Source organism: Passer domesticus, chromosome 2, assembly GCF_036417665.1.
Source record: "Passer domesticus isolate bPasDom1 chromosome 2, bPasDom1.hap1, whole genome shotgun sequence".
Taxonomy (NCBI): Eukaryota; Metazoa; Chordata; class Aves; order Passeriformes; family Passeridae; genus Passer; species Passer domesticus.
This window is the reverse complement of record NC_087475.1, coordinates 24,997,234-25,015,089: the sequence shown is the minus strand read 5'-3', so window position 1 is coordinate 25,015,089 and position 17,856 is coordinate 24,997,234. Positions and strand designations below refer to the sequence as shown.

The following is a 17,856-nucleotide window of genomic DNA, read 5'->3' as shown; positions in this document are numbered from 1 at the left end:
ATTCAAATATGAAAGTACATACCATTTATACATTTTCTTTTGGCAACTTATGTTTATTTGACTCTAGAATGTTCACTAGCTGGTGTTCAAACACAGTGTCCCTTTATTTATGCTTAAGTGGTACATGAAGCAAAGTATTGTGGATGAGGTTGAACCCATAACATTTCGTGAGCAGCTCATGTTGCTGCTGGGTAGATTTGGGTTTAGAAAGGATTAACTATATTTCACTATGTTTGGGTTAGTAGGTGGTGGGTAGGCAAGAATAACTGAAGAATTAAGTCCAGACTGAGCACACACAATCAGGCACCCGAGTTTTTCCTGAAGCATAATTTGCCATTTCTACTTCACACTTGCCTGCTCAAAGGGACAGAAAGATACAGCATAGACAGAACAGATACAGGAAGAGCCAGAATGTGGCACAGAGGTGTCTTCCAAGCACAGAGCTCAAAGGCCAGGCACACAGCTCTACGGTCAGCAAGCCAATATCTGTGGGAAGATTGGAGGGGAAAAGTATGAGGGAAGGTAGGGTGAAAACCAGATGGACAATAGCCAATAATAACAACAGTAAACAAACCCCTGCACTTGCTGCACAGCCTTTTACTTTATGGAAAGTCTGCATTGGTCTGATTGTACTGTTCACAGGAGAAAATAACTGCATTTAGAAAATCTGAAGTGGTTTTGGTAGGGACAGACAGAAACTGATCATCCGGTACGACCTCCAAATCTCAGGATAACTGCTGCATGAAACATCCCATGTCGATTTTCCTATCATCACAACAGCCATATGCTCTTTAGGACTGTTACCTTGTAGTTTGAGAGGAAACAAAAGATGAGGGACATGTTTGAGGAGGAATTACTCTGTGTATGGTCAAGTATATCAGAAATACCAGTGAGCTTCATGGGACTTTTGCACATATTTCTTTCCTGGAGCTCCTTCTTTCTACAAAATCACTTGTTTCTAACAAAATTTATATGCATGAATCTAAAAGCTACAGATCCTCTGCAAAAATCAAAGCCTTTCTTGAGTAACCAGCCTCCTTTTTTCCTAATCTTTGTTTTCAAAACTGCTGCACTGCCCATTTTCTTTAATGTGATGGGTCTGTTTTAGCCAACTAAAATTTTGGTTTATAGTCTAACAGCCATTCTTCTAGTTCTGTAATTGAAAGAGGTATGAATTTTCTTAATTTTCTTTCGGACACACTTTTTTTTTTCTTTTTTTTCCCCTCCCATGGACTGTAAAGGGAGCTTTTGTACAGCTAAAGTCAAGCTTTTATAAGCCATTTAGCTCCAAAGGTAACAGGATTCACTGAAGCATTCCCATGCTTCAGAGTTCCTAAAATAAACTACTCATAGAAACAGTCACATTTCTAAAACTGAAGCAGTAAGCCTCTACATGTTAAAAAAAATTAATTAAAAACTTAATATTTAAAACATTTATAGAGACCCTTAAACTTTAGCTAACAGAATAAAACCAATAATATATAAAAATAAATAAGAAATAGAGAATAAGAAAATAAGATAAAAAATAAGAATAAAGAATAAAATTCTTTAAATAAGAATAACAAATAAAATAAAAAATAAGAATAAAAAACCCAATAATATGTTGCTTTCTTTGTAACAAATGAAGCTAAGGAGTGTTTTCATTTCTTCACTTCTAGAAGAAATAAAGCAATAAGTGAAAAGATAAACTGGAGAAAAGAAAGGGACGCTCAGTGTACTTTATCTTTTATAAAAGCTAAGATAAATTCAACGCCAGTAAAAATTCAGAGGGCTGTATGAAACCTTTCTGTATGAAGCCTAGCCCAGAGTGACCTACAGTAGGAAGCTCTGGATGGCAGCAGTGGGAGCTGCACAGTGCTGCCTTGAATTTATGTGCTGCAGCAGCTTTGACGCATACGGTAGGTAGGTGGTCTGAGTGTGACTCCTGCAGCTTTTCTGGATGCTGTCCATATCTGCACTGCTGTTTGCTCCCAACTGCATTTGACCTAGCACACTTTGTGCTTTTCAATCCTCTCTGTAGAAAAGAGCAAAGAAAAGTAGATGCATATATTAATACGGGGGTGTGACACAATACAAGCCAAGGGGCAGGAGTCAGGAAAAGACCATTACCATTTCTCTTGTCTTCTGCTAAAGGACACTTCTACCTTTGCTAAAGGTGCAGTTCTGCCTGAGCATGAAACAAGGCTGGAAAAGCCTAATATTGTGAAACAAAATTAACTTTCTGGAGAGCAGAATCAGGTACATGCAGACACTCATGTGGATTCTCTCTCTCATCTCCTTCCCCCCACATTGCCCACCTGACTGGGTGTTCTTAAGCCTCTCTCCAGCTGCAGCAGAAGGGAGAAGAAACAAAGGACTCCCAAAAGGGTCTGGACTGCCTGGTAAGTTCAGATCTACTGAAATTAGTTGCACAAATTCCTCTGAATTTCAAGTGCTCCTTGAGCTCTAAGGCTTCAGACACATGCAGGAAATGCTGGGCAGGTAGGGGGATTGATGCTGCTGTTGCCAAGCATTCAGCTTCTCCTCTGTAAACGTTCCTGTCACAGCTGAGCTGTCCTGTTTTTTGTCGGACAGTTGTCCGTGAGGAATGCTCTTGCTCAGAAGCAATCCAGCTTGGATAACCAAAGAGTTTAAGCAAAAAAAAATTACATAGAAAGAAAAAATTAAATAGAAACCCTCAAAATATTTCTGTTTCCATGTAAGTAACCTTTGGTAACAAAATAAAATAGGAGAGAAAGTACAGAAAATACATACAATGATGAATTACAAAAGAATGCATTAACGTAAGCATTTCCGGAGAGAGAATAAATCCCTTGTGAGCAATGGCAGAAGAAAGGCTACATCATTTAGCCATATCTGTCTGCTTTCATTCTTGAGTTACAAATCCTTCCACCTGCCTGGCACTGAAGAGCCCTTCTGCCTTCCTTGTTTAGTATTATATAGTCATTAAATGATACTTGGGCTGTAATAAATGGAGTAAATTTACAGAATAAAAGCAGGTGAAGCAGTGTGTGAGCATAGGCCTTGTGAGCATTCAGGTAGCTGTCAACTCACCCTCTGGCCCTGGTTTGGACCACTCAGAAAAGTGCCTCAAGACAGTGTGTCAGAGTGTGCTTCTAAGGCTTCTCAAAAAAAGCTTTAGGGACCAGTCTGTCCTTCAACGTCACCCCAGTAGTCTCTAGCAACTATCTGCTCTCCTATCACACCCCGAGTCAACTAACAGCCACCCTGGAGCAGAGCCCTCACACCATTTTAGAAACCTTGGAGTTAATAGACAGACTCATCTAATAAAATTTAGAATAACATTTATGCCTTTGGGTCCCAAAGCCACCAGTCAGAAGTCAGAAGGTGTGCTGGGCCAGCTCCTGTGCTGTGTGGAGAGTCAGTGTGACATGCAGAGAGAGAGCCTTACACAGCAAGGGCACGAGTCAGCCCGTGCCATGTGATTTTAGTGCTGTGGGTCTCTCCATATGGCACCACTGACACAGTCATAGAAAAAAACTACCATTTCCTTTCCATCCTCAAGTCCTTTATTGACTCTTGTGTGCCCACATGGCGTGAAAGGGTGATTTATCTGACTCCTGTCAGCTGAGGGGACAAGCCATCAGCAGGTTGAATTAAGTGAAACTAACCCTGCAGCCAAGCAGCACATCCCTAACTACTGAAAGTGTTGAGTGTTTGATTTGGTCAGTTCTGTTCTCTCCAGGTGAATCCCTTTTTCACCTTTCCAGGTGAATCCCTTAGGCTCTGCTGGAATCCTGAAGTGCTGTCCTCATTCAGGTCCAAGGGCACAAAGTGTTCAGCTGTTTGTAGGATGCTCAGATATTTCACCTTCATCACTCCTGAAACCAGCAGAAATTCGTTTGGAGTGATCGTTCTGAAAAATCAAGCCTGCTTACTAGTGAGTGTATCTGCAGTTCCTTTAAACACACCAACCTCCTACACAATATCCTCCTCCAACTCAAATTGCAGAAAGTACTGGAAAATTGCTATTTGCCAGGTTTTTGCTAGCTCAGAAATAAGAATACATTAAAAAGAAGCTCTTTCCAGGAAAGATTTTCTGGTCTTTCTTTGTTTTTGTGGCCTTTTGTTTGCCTTTTTTTTTCTTTCTTTCTTTTTTTTTTTCCTTTTAATTTTAATGTCGCAGAATGGATAGATTGCCTAGGATATTATTTTGTAATTTTGCATTTCTGGTTGTATGGTTAATTCCTGAATAATATACCATGAAAATGAGGACTTTATCTCTCACATTAATGTTACCCTACTGCACTGCCAGATATCCAGTTACAGCTGTGTATCCCCTCTGCATTCCCTCTTCAAAAACATCCCAATCTTTCTGTTGCTGTTACACTTCTTTCTAAACAGTGCAGCATCAAGAAACATGTCAGTAGAAGCTTTGACAAAAGATTTCACTGTAGTCAGCTGTGAAGGTTGTTACTGTGAGACAAGCTAGTGACAGCTCTCTAGCAAGTGTGCCTTCAGGTTTATTGGTGTCAAAAGTGTTGGGAAGTGAGAAAACCAGTTAAATGCACTCACATATTCCCTCTGTGCCAGGCTTTACATTCTGTCTTACTTGAATAATCAACAATTTCCTGTAGTAGTTGAAATATCACTCATTTTGAGGATTTCAAAATGACTTTGCAAAATTGTGGCCAAATTGACGAGTTTCTGAAGGAACAGAAATAGCTAAAAAGAATAACGGAAAAATGAATGCTATCAATTTATTATATTAGTATTAATATAAAACCCCACCTATATCTGGGTGTGAACACTGTTTCTTGTACAAAAAAAAAAAAAAAAGACTAAAGCAAAGAGGTGTGCAATTCTGCAGTTTAAAACGAAGCTAACACTGCAGCACATCCCTAACTATTGAAAGTGGTTCAGTGTTTGCTTAGGTCAGTTCTGTGAGTTGTTTTAGTCAGTTCAGTTTCACTTTTTGAATTTATCCATGCATGCACACACACACACATAACATACCTGTTCTGCTCATGTACTTCAGAGTAATTTAATACATTAAGGATAGAGGCAGCAATTTGCCCTGTGCTATGTTGATTCTTTGTCTACCTGTGTTTGAAGCCTCACATAAAAGGTTTAACATTGCTTTTAGCACCCACAGACCCCAATGAATTGTTGTCTATCCACATGAGGTCTGAGTCTGGAAATCACAATCAATTTTTATTAGGCTCTTGGCAGTGCATTTTGGTGATCCTGTTGGTTACTATGAGCACTAGCACATACGGTAGACACATTCCAAACCACATGTTCTCTATTTACTGTATAGCACAAAATATGCAGTCCAGGATTGTCCAATATAGATAATTTAAGCCACATGTAGCTCAGTGAATGTAAAGCTTGGAGTATTTGATCTCAAAACCCAATTAGAGTGGATTGTTTTCTTTGATCTGAGTGGAATGTTGTAGTATACACATTATAAAACTGACTTCCAGAAATTATTGGCATAATAAACACTAATAATCCAGATATTTTTTCTTGAGTTCCAAAAAAGAAACTGCATGTAAGAATTGCAACGGGTTATTGAGGGTGTGACTTCTAAAATGAGCATAATTCTCACAGAAACCCTTCAAGAGGGACACTGATGGGAAGAGAGTAAGACGTGAACATTCACAGCACCAACACCTTTGGAGATGAGTCTGCTTCCCCTGGAATTCCTCTGTGACTGTTGGGATATCCAGTCTGCAGTTTTTCTTATTTATGTACTTCATAGGAAACTGCATTCTTCTGCATTCAGGAGCCAATACTGATGCAGAGCAATAAGAAGCTTGACTCTGAGGATGTTTAAAAAAGAGAGAAATAGAGGCAGGCAGGTGGCTTAGGTTGACCCAAGAATCTACATCACTCTTAAGTCTGCTTTTGGGGCTTGGACCATAAGAATACCTCTCCCTGAAAGAGGAGAAAAGCTTATTCTGGTTCTCAAAGGACAAGTTTTATTTGCCAAAGCACCTCAAAGAAACCACTGAGGAAAGGTCGTGCTCAGCTCATTGTCTGTCACAGAATCTTTTAGAGCTACTCCTGGCAATGTGGTAGCCCCAGAATTTTGGTTTGGTCTTGTGGTTTGTGGGCTTTTTTGTTTATTTGTTTTGGTTTGGTTTTGTTTTGTTTGGTTTTGTTTTTTTTTTTTTTTTTTTTGGTGGGGTTTTTTTTGGTCTTTTAACTAGGAATGCTTCCCTCTAAAAAACCCCAAAAACTTAATGTACATAACTGTAGATGAAGTTGCCTGGGAAGCACAGATATAACAAAGATGCAGATCTGCTTAAAGTAGTGTCATAAAAATGATGACTGTTAAATGTGACAGCCTCCACAATTTTTGGGGGACTGTGTTATGCAAAGAAAGATTTACAAATCCATGTGGTAGCTAGCACTCTGTATTTTTTTTTATACATGATTCATATACTACTTATGTACCCATGATAACTATATTATAAAAATGGTTTTGTGTATATGCTTGGCACTTACAAATTGTAATGGAGAAAAGATGATTAATTGCACAGCAGAACTCTGACAATTTGCTGAACCTGTGCATCACTGACATAAATCTTTCTCCCAAGTGTCTTGACTATCATTAACTTGAAAAATCAGCAAAGCACAAACCTTTATGAGTGGGTTCATGGAAATAGAGAGATGTATTTTGTAGCTGTGGTATGCAGCAGACATGTGGGAACAGGAAAATACCTGCAGCAGGATAATGTCTTGCATATTTTATACTAATCCTTCATTTCTTATGGCTGCTATTTATCTGGACCCTTGCACTGTATTTAGTAATTTTTGCTTTGCTGGACTATAGTGGTCTACTATGTGAATTTTTTTTCTCTCATTTGCAAGTATCCTCAAATAAAGCAAAGGAATTAATTTCCTTCTGTAGCCTCAGAGTCCTGTGCTCTCACTGCTGCTCCTCAAGAATTCAGCATCCACAAGTTGCATTCGCTTGGCTACACTTCCATCTGAATAGCAAAAGCTAATTGCATTTGTTTCCAACCCTTTCCTCACTTGAGATCCCCTGCTACATGAGAGGTTGGGGACTTTCTGCTCAAGCCTTGAAATATACATTCAAGAGACTTGAAGGGTTCTTGTGTTATGTTTTAAATCTCTGTAAGTGCTGGTAGAAGAGCTGTTCTCTGAATTTGACAAAGGTTGCCTTAGTATTGAAAATCTGATTTTATATTTGGATAGATTTGTCTGAGCCAAACATCTCTGAAATCAAAAGGACATTTGACACTGATAATCTGTGCATGAAAATATACCAATTTGAATGAATTAAATATTAATAGTTCAGATGAAAATATGTAACAGTAATTGCATCATGTACACCATTCATAGAGAGTCATAATAGGGTTCATTCATAGCATTTCTTCATGTTTTCTATGTTCATGTGCAAGGACATTTGTATTCACCAGAATCACCTAAATCTTGGTTAATTTCTGTTTTCACATACTCTCCTGAGCCACCTTACTTGAGAACAGGAAATATTTTTTGCTAACATTTAAATTGTCTGCAGAGACATCAAATAGAAATTATGGTATGTTCAAGCTGTTCAAGTATTTCAAGAAAATACTGATTTTTTTTTAAAGGTCTAAAATTAACTTTTATCTGATCTGCTTGAATTGAAAAGTCCAAATTAGGAGCCAAATCTTTTGGCACTCTCCATTAATTTTAAAATCTTGATAGCATTTCATTAATGCTCTTCTTTAACACCCTATCTCTTTCAGACCAATTTCTTGAGCAAAGATTACTCACTTCTTCAGCTGCTTATGGAAGACAAACATTTGCACAAACAGTGCAAAATATCTACACATGTAGGTGGAGAAACTAAAAGCTAACATGCTTTTCCTTTTGCATGTAAATCCCCTCAATTCAAGATTACTTTTTTCCAGAGTGAAAGGAGATTGTCATCTACAACAGCAAGCATATGTAACTAGTACAGGACATCAAAATGCTGTTGCTAATGCTTAAGAATTTAATTGTTTTCAGACAGCATCCTTTCATCATGTACGTAGGTTATTAAAACCAGAGCGACTTCTCTGTCTGGGTATTAGAGAATTTACTCACTTCTTATATCCACTGAACAGGTGACATTTACATATTTTCATATTTGCTGGTGCATCATAAGCAGAAACCTGGTGAAGGGGCTGGGTATCATTTTTAAAACACAGAGCATTAAGTAACTAGGGGTATCTGGTGGAAAAGATATAATTGCTTCAATAAATTTGCTTTATAATAAAAGAGATACTAATTGCATTTTTTTTTTTGTTTATGAGGCATATTTCCTGCCACTATGAATTAAGTTTTAAAAATCAAGCATAGAGGAAAATTATTATGAACATGGACCCATTTCCATTATTTCCACTGAAATAATCTGCAAAACTAAAAAGTTCAGGTGACTGTGGCAGTCTGTCATCAGAGGTGGTCATGCACCGCAATTTTCTTAGTGTAGATGTTATTTGACCTTTTTGTAAAGATTCAGGTAATAATTTTGCACTCTTTTTTTCTTTTTCAAACTGCAATCACCATCCCCAAACAAATATTTGCTTCAATATTTATGCAGTTCTACTTGTAAATCTCTGGTTTGTAACCAGTAATAGTCTGGTTTTATACTGAGAGGGCCCTTTGTGTGGATGTGCAGACATGTAAACATCAAAAATCTCCCATGAGAACCAGCCTCCTAAGCTTAGTACTGGCCAGCACCTATAATTTCCAAAGGACAGTATGAACTTCACTTCCATCTGAGGCTGGTCTGCTTAGAGCTCCAGAATCCCACAGCAGCTCACAATGTGTTAGTAAGCTGTAGTCACAAACTTACCATTTACTGTGTAGGGTGAAATACAGAGACGTGTCAGACAAGTGCCACTGCAGAAGGGCCATTACTAAAGGTTAGGTTCAGTCTCATGTGCTTCTTCAAAGTCCTAGGTGAGACACTTTGGAGCCTGGAAGATGTTTTCTTTCCTTCCCACCCATTTTCTTACGCTATACACTAGGACCTCTTTCCATTTTGTGATTTATAAATAATGATTTGAATGGTTATCTCACCATCGTGGTATCAGACTCATCACAAGGTAGATTCAGCAACATGTCAGTGCTGGTTTACTAAAGCTAGAATTCAAAGAGTCAGCATTCACCTCTATGTTTATAAGCCTTAGAAATAAACAGGAAGGGAGAAAACAATTACATAGAGAATAGAGAAAGAATAAGCCTGATGAAAATGCCCACAAGCAATATAATAAAAATTTCTGCCACATCTGTTCTTTGGGGTTTGGAGGGCAAGAAACATAACCTTGAATATTCAAGAAGGTCTATTAAAAGCTAGTGGTTTTAGAAAGTACCTAGGACTTAAGAATGACTTCAAATAGTGAGATTTGGAGGAGCTGAATTCAGGTGAGGTGGCAAATTTCAGGGTGTAGGAAGCTGGAATTTCTGAAGAGAAGTAGCAAAACATTTACTGAAGTCAGGCTTTCAGTGTGATGAAAAAAGGAAGTAACAAAGAAAAAAGCTAGAGTTTTACTTTCCATAATAAAAATGTCATTTGCAGAATCATTTGTTGACAAATGCACAAACTAATATATATATATATGTACATCAGAAGTCCTTGTGTGACTAGAATATACTGGCCTCTTGAAAAGTGAATAATAATCTAGTCATTTACAGTATTGAAGTCTTTTAAGACCTGAGCAAATGAAATAAATTAGAAAACAGAAGACAATCCTGCTCTTTTGATCTAAGATGTAATTTATTGATGGAGAAGCATGTGGTAATGAAATAAAGCAATTTGTTTCAATATAGTCAATGCACAGTGCAAGTGCACTTTTAACAGAGGTAAGAGGAAATAGATACTTTTACTGGCTTCTGCATGCATTTCAGTAAAAAGGTGGAAGAAGAAAGCAAAAGGGTGTTACACATTTAAGCTCATAATCCTCTTTACCCAGCAGACAAACCCAGCTAAGCCTCCTAAGGTACAGATCACTGAGAGACGAGTGACGTGGTCTGCCATCACCATTGCTACCTGGGACAGGAGCCACACTTTAACTGAAGTTTTCTGCCTGCCTTTAACACCCCCTGAGGTATCCCCAACATCTCTGTGCCTTTGCCATTTGGGAGTCCCTACTCTGTCGTGGCCTGAGGCATCACATGCCAATTCCAACTTTGTCAATTCTCTGCACAGCATTCAAACACTCACAATGCATGTTACAGTACACCAGGTACAAAGGGTCTAATGTACCAGGTAAATTATTAATCCTCATCTTTCATAAATAAAAATGTTCCGTATTTTTAGTAAACAGATCTGTAAAATGCAAAGGTAGTATGGTCAAAAGGCTTCTGAACCCTGTGAACTTTGTCATCTTGGGTGTGGTATTTCCTCTCTCTGCCCAATGCCCTCATGTGCAAAATGGAGGTAATAATACTTAACACAATTAGTTAACTCTTGCACAGTGTTGTAAACGTGGCAATATCTGTGTAGGTGCTTATCTGTTATTGATATGTTGCAATTAAATAGCCCTAACTATGCAAAAGGTTTTTCTGTTCACCACAAACTTGATATCTGGAGAATTAAAATTGGCCTTCTGAATGGAACAGCCTGCAGATTCAGGGAGTGACCTCGGGGGCAGAGCAAAAAACTTTGAACTATTTGAATAACCTACATCTGATAGTGAGCTGAAAATAATGCCTTGAAATTTGGCCAGTTCCTTGTTTTTATTTTTTTTCAACGTTTCTGCATTTTAATTACTTAAATAAAAGCAGTCTTGCTCCCAGCTCCCTTCCATGCTCTTACAGCCGGTTCACTGCCATAGTTTCCTGCTCTTTCTGCTTATCACTGCAGCATTCCTGATGCCCTCCCTTCCCACCCCCCAGCCCCCCATCTTTCTTTCTCTCTCCATGCTGATTTCTTCAAAGGGAATCTGCTCTTGTTCCTCAGGTTACTGGAGCACCCACACTGACCTGAACTCAGACCAGTGGGTTGTATTCAGACCATTGACTGTGGCAGCAGTCCTGGGGCCTGTGTGTGTGTAAACATCATCTGTCTGCAACCTTCTGCTCTGTCTCAGTCTCCTGTCTCTCGACGTTGCCTGTTTCTGCTGCCACAGGTGCCTGAGGCATGGGCATCCTCCTGGCTTACACTGTTGTGTTAATAACCAGGCACTCTGCAGCTCAGCTCAGCTGTGTGTTGGATGTTTAGATTGATACGTTCAAGATATTCCCAGTGACCTATTCATAGGCACCCATAGATCTCTCCCTGTTCCTCTCTTCCTGCTTCCAATGGAGCAGTTGTCCATTATTGATGTTCAGATATGTGTATCTGAAGTCTGAGATTTTCACATTTAGAATGTAATTTTTTTTCTTTAATGCGAAACAGTTCATAGATAGAGTTGTGAAGTTATTTTTTTTCTGAATTATAACTTCTCAGAAGTATTTTCGTCAACCTGTTTGGTTTTCCATTTGCAAAGGCCTTGCAAACCTAGGTCAAATTAACTATTAATTAGGACATTACTGGAACAGAGAGAAAACATAGAAAAGAATGAAAGTGAAAATCATTAGTACTGTTTCCTTGAAACAGTGTAAATTATGACAGTGCTCAGAATCTTATTTTTTCTAAGCGATGTTTCAAGAAAATTAAATTTAGTGAATTTAGAAACTGCTGCAATAGAAACTGCTGCTTTGGCAATCAGGTATGTCATTCAGTGGCTGACACACTCAGCTGGGTCTAAACCAGTAATCCAGCTGTCAAAGATACCTCAACTTTTCCTTAGCAATCATTCCTTCCAAACCCATTTGTTGATTCAGGCTTAGGGTACTTGCCTGGGAACTAGTGAACAGATATTTCTTGCCAGGATAATATCTCGAAAGAGATATGTTTCAATTTCATAATTAAAGGAGAAAACTGAAAAAGCTTTACTGAAAGATAGATTACTCACTCTTTTTGAAGGAGAGGTTTCTAGAATGAATTATTCAATACTAACAATGTTGATTTTGAAAACAGGATGATTTCCATAAATGTCTTGCCTATCTATCTCCCCACACAGAAAAAGACACGTGTAGATGCAGATGCACAGTCATGCATGCAAGCACATATGTACATGCTTTTTGTAAAAACAACTTATGTATCACATATTTTGGCCCTCCAAAGAATGAAGTGGTCATTTTAAAGTATATAATAAAAGGGAGAAACTCCAAAACATTCAGTGAAATGCTGTGTAATCTTAAAATGGCTTTTAACATTTGCTTGGTGCTTCCTTTAGGCTTCCTATGTATTACAATTTCTCAAGATTACTGTGCATGCATATACTAAATTTAAATGAATTTACTTTGGCATTAAATATGTAAACAAAACTGCACAAAATAGTTGTAAGGTCAAAACAATCTCCTCTGATTCTAAAATGGAATGACATCCTTATACAGAATCATGCTGCAAAACCAGGTATGATCAGTTTTAATTTAAAATGGGTCAAGATTGCCAAGTGTTTCTTTTTGTCAACTTCACCTGCCTTTTCCCTGGCAAAAGTAAAGCCACACCAGTTTGTCCTCGGAGGCAGTAGGGTCTGCTTTGCATTCCCCAACTCCCTCTTACAACAATTTCAGACAAAACTGACAGTCCCCTCCCCTTCTTTCCCTTACTTGTAGGAATTCCTACTTACAATTTCACCTTACTTGTAGGAATACAAGTGGAAAGATACCCTGACAAGATGCCTCAGGCAGTGAAGAAGCTGAATGTTTCCCTAGTGGGAACATGGTGAGAGGAGCAAGTGGCACATATGGGATCAGTTAAGGGACTTAAAGGAAGGGGGTGATGTTGAGAAAAGGTTTCTTAGAGAAGGGAAAATGTTAAGTAGCTGGGAGAAATTTTTAACAGTGGAGGAAATAACAGGGAAGGACATCTGAAGCAAGAAGTGGAGGACGATGGTGGTCCTATTGAAACAATATGACAAGTGAAGCAAGAGCAGAATGAAAAATATTGTCAGATGTTTGATGTAGTTTCCTTACATTCAGTTCTCTGTAAATTTTAACAGCATCTTACCATAAAATCAGAGCAAGACATGAAGCTGGGCTGTATACTGTGCTCTATGCTCTGGACTCAAACATCCCCTAAAGTGAGGGGGGATGGATTGTTTTTGCAGCTTTAGTTGAATCCCCAGCCTTTACTACTCTTACTATTTTAACTGTCTTATTTCTAACTGGGTGATTGAGAAAGGCCTTAAGAAGTTTGCCTAGTCCATTACCAATTTACCTGACATAAGTACTACTTCTGAATTCAAATCCTTACTTATCTTTAGGTCCTGAGTAGATGATTTACCCTTTTATGTCCTGGCTTCCATATATTTTGAAATATGTTTAATTATACTTGCTTACCACGTGGGAAAGTTGCAAGAATTAGCTTGTACAGAGCTTGAGAATGCTACGTATGGTAGTTATTTTCTTTTCATGGAATAAAAGCAAAGCAGAAACAAAGCAGTTGCTACAATCCCACACTGGAAACCACCACCCATCACCAAGGAGTGACTCACAAGCACATTGAGCCAAGGAGATGGTGTTTACTCCAGTAGGTTTGTTTGCACAAGAAGAATGATCTTTGCTTCCGAGTAGGCCTGGTGAGTACAGACAGGGGAGAAGTGGCTGTCCAGAAGTGTGCCCATGGCTGATGGGAACCCATATGGCATCCAGTCTTTTCTCTAGAGAGCACAGCTGAGCAGGAAAATGAGCCACTGCAAAGGTAGGAGACAGCTGCAGCAGTGCCACTTCGAAACCACCTTCAGTGGCCTGTGCTGAGGGAAGTTAAAGAGCCAAAAAATTATTTTTTTTTAATTTTTGGAAATGAAATAGTTAGAATTGAAAGATGATGTACCTCAACTATTATACACAGGTGTATTGGTGGACTAGGGTAGACATTGCAGATTGTCCTTAATAAACTAGAAGAGAAATTTCCTATTATTGTGTGATGTAGCCCTGCCAATCATGGTCTGGGCAAGCCTCATGACTGAATTGCAGCAAGCTCAGGAGCAGTGGCAGTGGGATGGGGGCTGTTGTTGGGAATGGCTGCTGGAGAATGTGCTGCTGCCAGCAGCAGTGTCTGGGGCAACATATCTGATCACTGTGGCAACTTTGTCTCTTGGCACAACAGGTTGTGCCCGCACCTAGGCTGCCATCAATCTTGGATCATGATCTCTCTTCATAGTCTCTGACCCACAACCAGACACTTGGCCTTCCTCTGTACCTGCCCACCTCTAAAACTTAGCCCTCAGCCTCCATGCAGCTCATAAGAATGAGCAACTCAGCACCATTTATTTAACTATGTCATGAGCTTCCTTATCCCTCAGTACACCATTCCTTTCCCCCTTTTGCCCAACTTCTGAACACTAAGATGGGACCAGAATCTGTTGTGATCTTGGCTCAAGCACACACTGGGGAGCAAACACAGGAGCAAAGACCACAGCTGCATTCATCAAGAAGACACTGCTATTGTATCTCCTCCAAACCCACACCACAGACAGGTGGGTATCTACCATGGCACAGGTGAGATTCTGTGCATGTATCTCCATATCTGGTACCAAAAGTTTCCTGACTGGCTCACATCTCCAGGCAGCTTCCCCTAGATGCCCCTATAAACTTTATAAAGATTCCTAATACTTTGATTCAAAGATTCAAAAGTTTCTTTAGAACTTACTAATTTATAATGAAAACTTGTTTATGCCTGGCACAGTAAAGGTGGTCATTGTACTTAACCTCCTTAACCTCTAACCACCTTAACATGTAACACCTGAACTTTGTTTGTTCTTTGTTTATAGCAAAAGAAAGTTTTTGAGTCCAGGTGGAGAAAAATCCCATTACCTATGGGTATGCCCACTTTTCCACATAAAACCACATTTCCCACCCTATTTTTTTGCTACTTTCCAGTACAACACAGGTAAGTTATAAGGCCTAGTCGCTCTTGGGTTGGTCTTTATTAGATCTAAATCATTCTGGTTGCCTTGAAAAGCAAGGCTGTGTTTGCTACCTGGAGCCTTTATGCACTACAGTTCTCTTAATCGGTAGACTGACAAAAAGACCCTTTTAATATAGACCAGAAAATACAGTGCATCCTAAGAGAAGGCCATGATATTTCACTAGAAAATGCAAAGTCAGTATAAATGCTGGAATGGATGTCTTTGCAAACTTAGATGTTAAAGGTGTTCCATTTTTATGCTCTCTCACATGCAAACATAGAAATATATTTTCAAGGCCTGTGGTGACTTCATTGTGACATTATTTTAGCTAATCGTATGACTCTAACGTAAGTTCAGCATCAGCCTTGTCCTTTGCAAGCTGAATATTTATAAATGTGATTTTACTGGAAAATTAATTAAAAGAATTGCTAATTATAGCTATTAAGGATTTGGGCTCTGTAACATACAATATATTTATTCCCAACAGAAAAATGTAGCCCTAGGGAAACTGGAAAATCTCAGAGTGCTAGGAAGCAAAATTATTCTTCTGAGTATTATTTCCTTTCTCCATTTTCAGAATGGGAAGTAAATAGGAGAACATTTATGTGCTGCTTAATGGACCATGTGCTGTCACCAGAAAAACATTCATGGTTCTAAAACAGGGAGAACTAGTGCATTGAAAACAGATTCTCTTTCACACTTGCCATTTAAAAAAAGGACAGTGCTTTCCAATTAAAGTTTGCACTACAAAGCATGCAAATTCACAAATGAATAGTGAAAAGAAAGCCCAAGCAGCATGCTGCTTTGCAGCCCAACTTGAAGGAAGGTAAGAAGAAAGACGCTCCAGGCAGTCAATACAATAGAAACTGTACAGACAATGGCAAAAGGGGGAAATAATTGTGTGCTGCCCTAGACTGGGGAAATATGAGTGCAAGAGGAAAGAGGGAAATAATAATAGGATCCATATTATGCATAAGAAAAGAGAATTTTGTGTAGGCTGCACAATCAAAGGGCATTTGGCTGTGATTAGCTGCAGCTCAGTGTCAGCACATGACTGCTGGTTTCATAAATGGGGTTTCAGCTTAATCTTTTTGCATCGAGGTTGTTCACTGCAGTCTACCAAAGCAAGTTGTCATGAATTAAAAACTGTACTCATTCTGTCATGAAGAGAGGACATTCATTGGAAATCATCAATGTGATGATTTCTTTGTCTTTCAGATCAACTTCACATTCCCTTTCAGCAATATTTTGACCATTTTGTTCCTTGTCACTATGACTGATGACCAATACCCCACAGAGAAAGGATAATTTGCATTAGTCCACTTGGAAAAAGGAAATGTTAGCTTATCAGATGAGGCAAAAAGGAGTCCACTGAAGAAAAATACCCCAAAACAATCCCCCCAAACGGTATTGGCAGTGCAGAGAACTGCAGTAGCTGAAGAACACCCTCTGACTTCTAATTCTGCTTATGCTGTACATGAGGATAAAGGTATTCATTAGCTGAATAAGATGCTTTCCAATTTAAAAGTACATTCTCATTCAATAGGTGGCCATCAATCTTCAACAAAGCAGAAAAAGTAACATCTCTGGTCTTCCACAGACTAGCTGTTATCCATAAAGAATATATCATTTACCAGGTGGTATTTTTTAGTGTTCTCTGTCTGGACACAGCTGTTCTATGTCAAGTTGGTGATGTGTAACACATTTTTTAAAAAGCCTATTAACACAGTTGTCAGTTGGGTGAAGATGGCTGTGTACTATTGTCTGCCAAGTCTCTCCCCTCCCGCCCAATTAACTTCCTTATTGAGATGACGGAAATAAAAATACAGAATCATTATGCAAAACACGTTTTAGTATTTACCTGGAAGCATTGGGGCAGCATGTTCTCAGAGATGAATGCAGTCCTAGAAACTAATTAAAATAGTTAAATTAAGCACTGTCTCACAGAAAAATGAGACAGAGGAAAGCAGAGGAAAGCCAGAATTACAGAGGAATTGTGTACCCTGGAACAGATGAATTTTTTTGAAAACAGGTGGGAGGCAGAGTGTTATTTAGAGGTAGTCATCACCAGTTCTCAGGAACCCTGTGTAAACAATGTTAGCAACCTTCATTTGGAATAGTGTCAAATACAGCAGGAAATAGAAAGACAAAAAGGGTTTACATATTTAATGTTTATTGACTTTTCTTGTTGGGTTGATTTTAAAGTTGAATTGCTTCAAGATGAGTCTACAGCTTTGAAATAATTACTCGAGAACCCCACTTGTGACACTGTAGCCCTCTGATTTTATCCCTTAGGCTGTGCACCCCCTAATTTTAAGCAAACAAATGTCTTTAAAGCAGCTTCATCTGAAACCAAAACACCATAGATAGAACTGATGCAGTAATGAGCAGATTTTTCGTAAACAAACCTGTTTATCCACAAGTCTGCCTGGAAGAGATCTGAGGATCCAAGTGAATATAAAAACAAACAGCTTAGCTGTTGCTTTCCTTGGGCAAGTGTTTGTTTTTATTTAACATGAAAATACAAGGAACTACATTTTATTGATTTGAAATAGCAATTGCTTCCTTTAGTTCAACATTATTATTTTTTCACAGAATGTTCTTTCTTTGATTATTTATTTGTTACTGGAAAATGACTGCAGATTTAGAAAATGTAATCACTGCCTGGCTTCTTGGAAAAGCATCATTTTTCCATGTACATTTAACACCTTCTTACATAACTGGGTTAGCTTTTGTTTGAACGGGAAGTTTCTGACAGAAGCAGATTTTAAATCTCACAGAGCCTTTTTGTAACATGAGCAGAGCCTGTTCTGAACACTGGGGTCTCTGCCTGCCCGTGCCAGTGCCCTGAGCTGCCCCCTCAGCCCTCCCAGCTGGCCTGAAATGCACCTTGGGGCTGACGCCGTTCGAAACCAAAGTGATTTCTCCATCA

At 38.8% G+C, this 17,856-nt stretch overlaps 1 long non-coding RNA gene across 1 annotated transcript; it reads right to left on the bottom strand.

The window, feature by feature from the left end:
• Window positions 1-256: 256 nt before the first annotated feature.
• On the bottom strand, window positions 257-16,905 carry LOC135295262 (uncharacterized). The gene is made up of 3 exons (XR_010357300.1): window positions 16,786-16,905; window positions 13,509-13,766; window positions 257-486 (listed from the first exon to the last, which is right to left on the bottom strand). It is a non-coding gene; the product is annotated as an uncharacterized LOC135295262 (long non-coding RNA).
• Window positions 16,906-17,856: the final 951 nt, after the last annotated feature.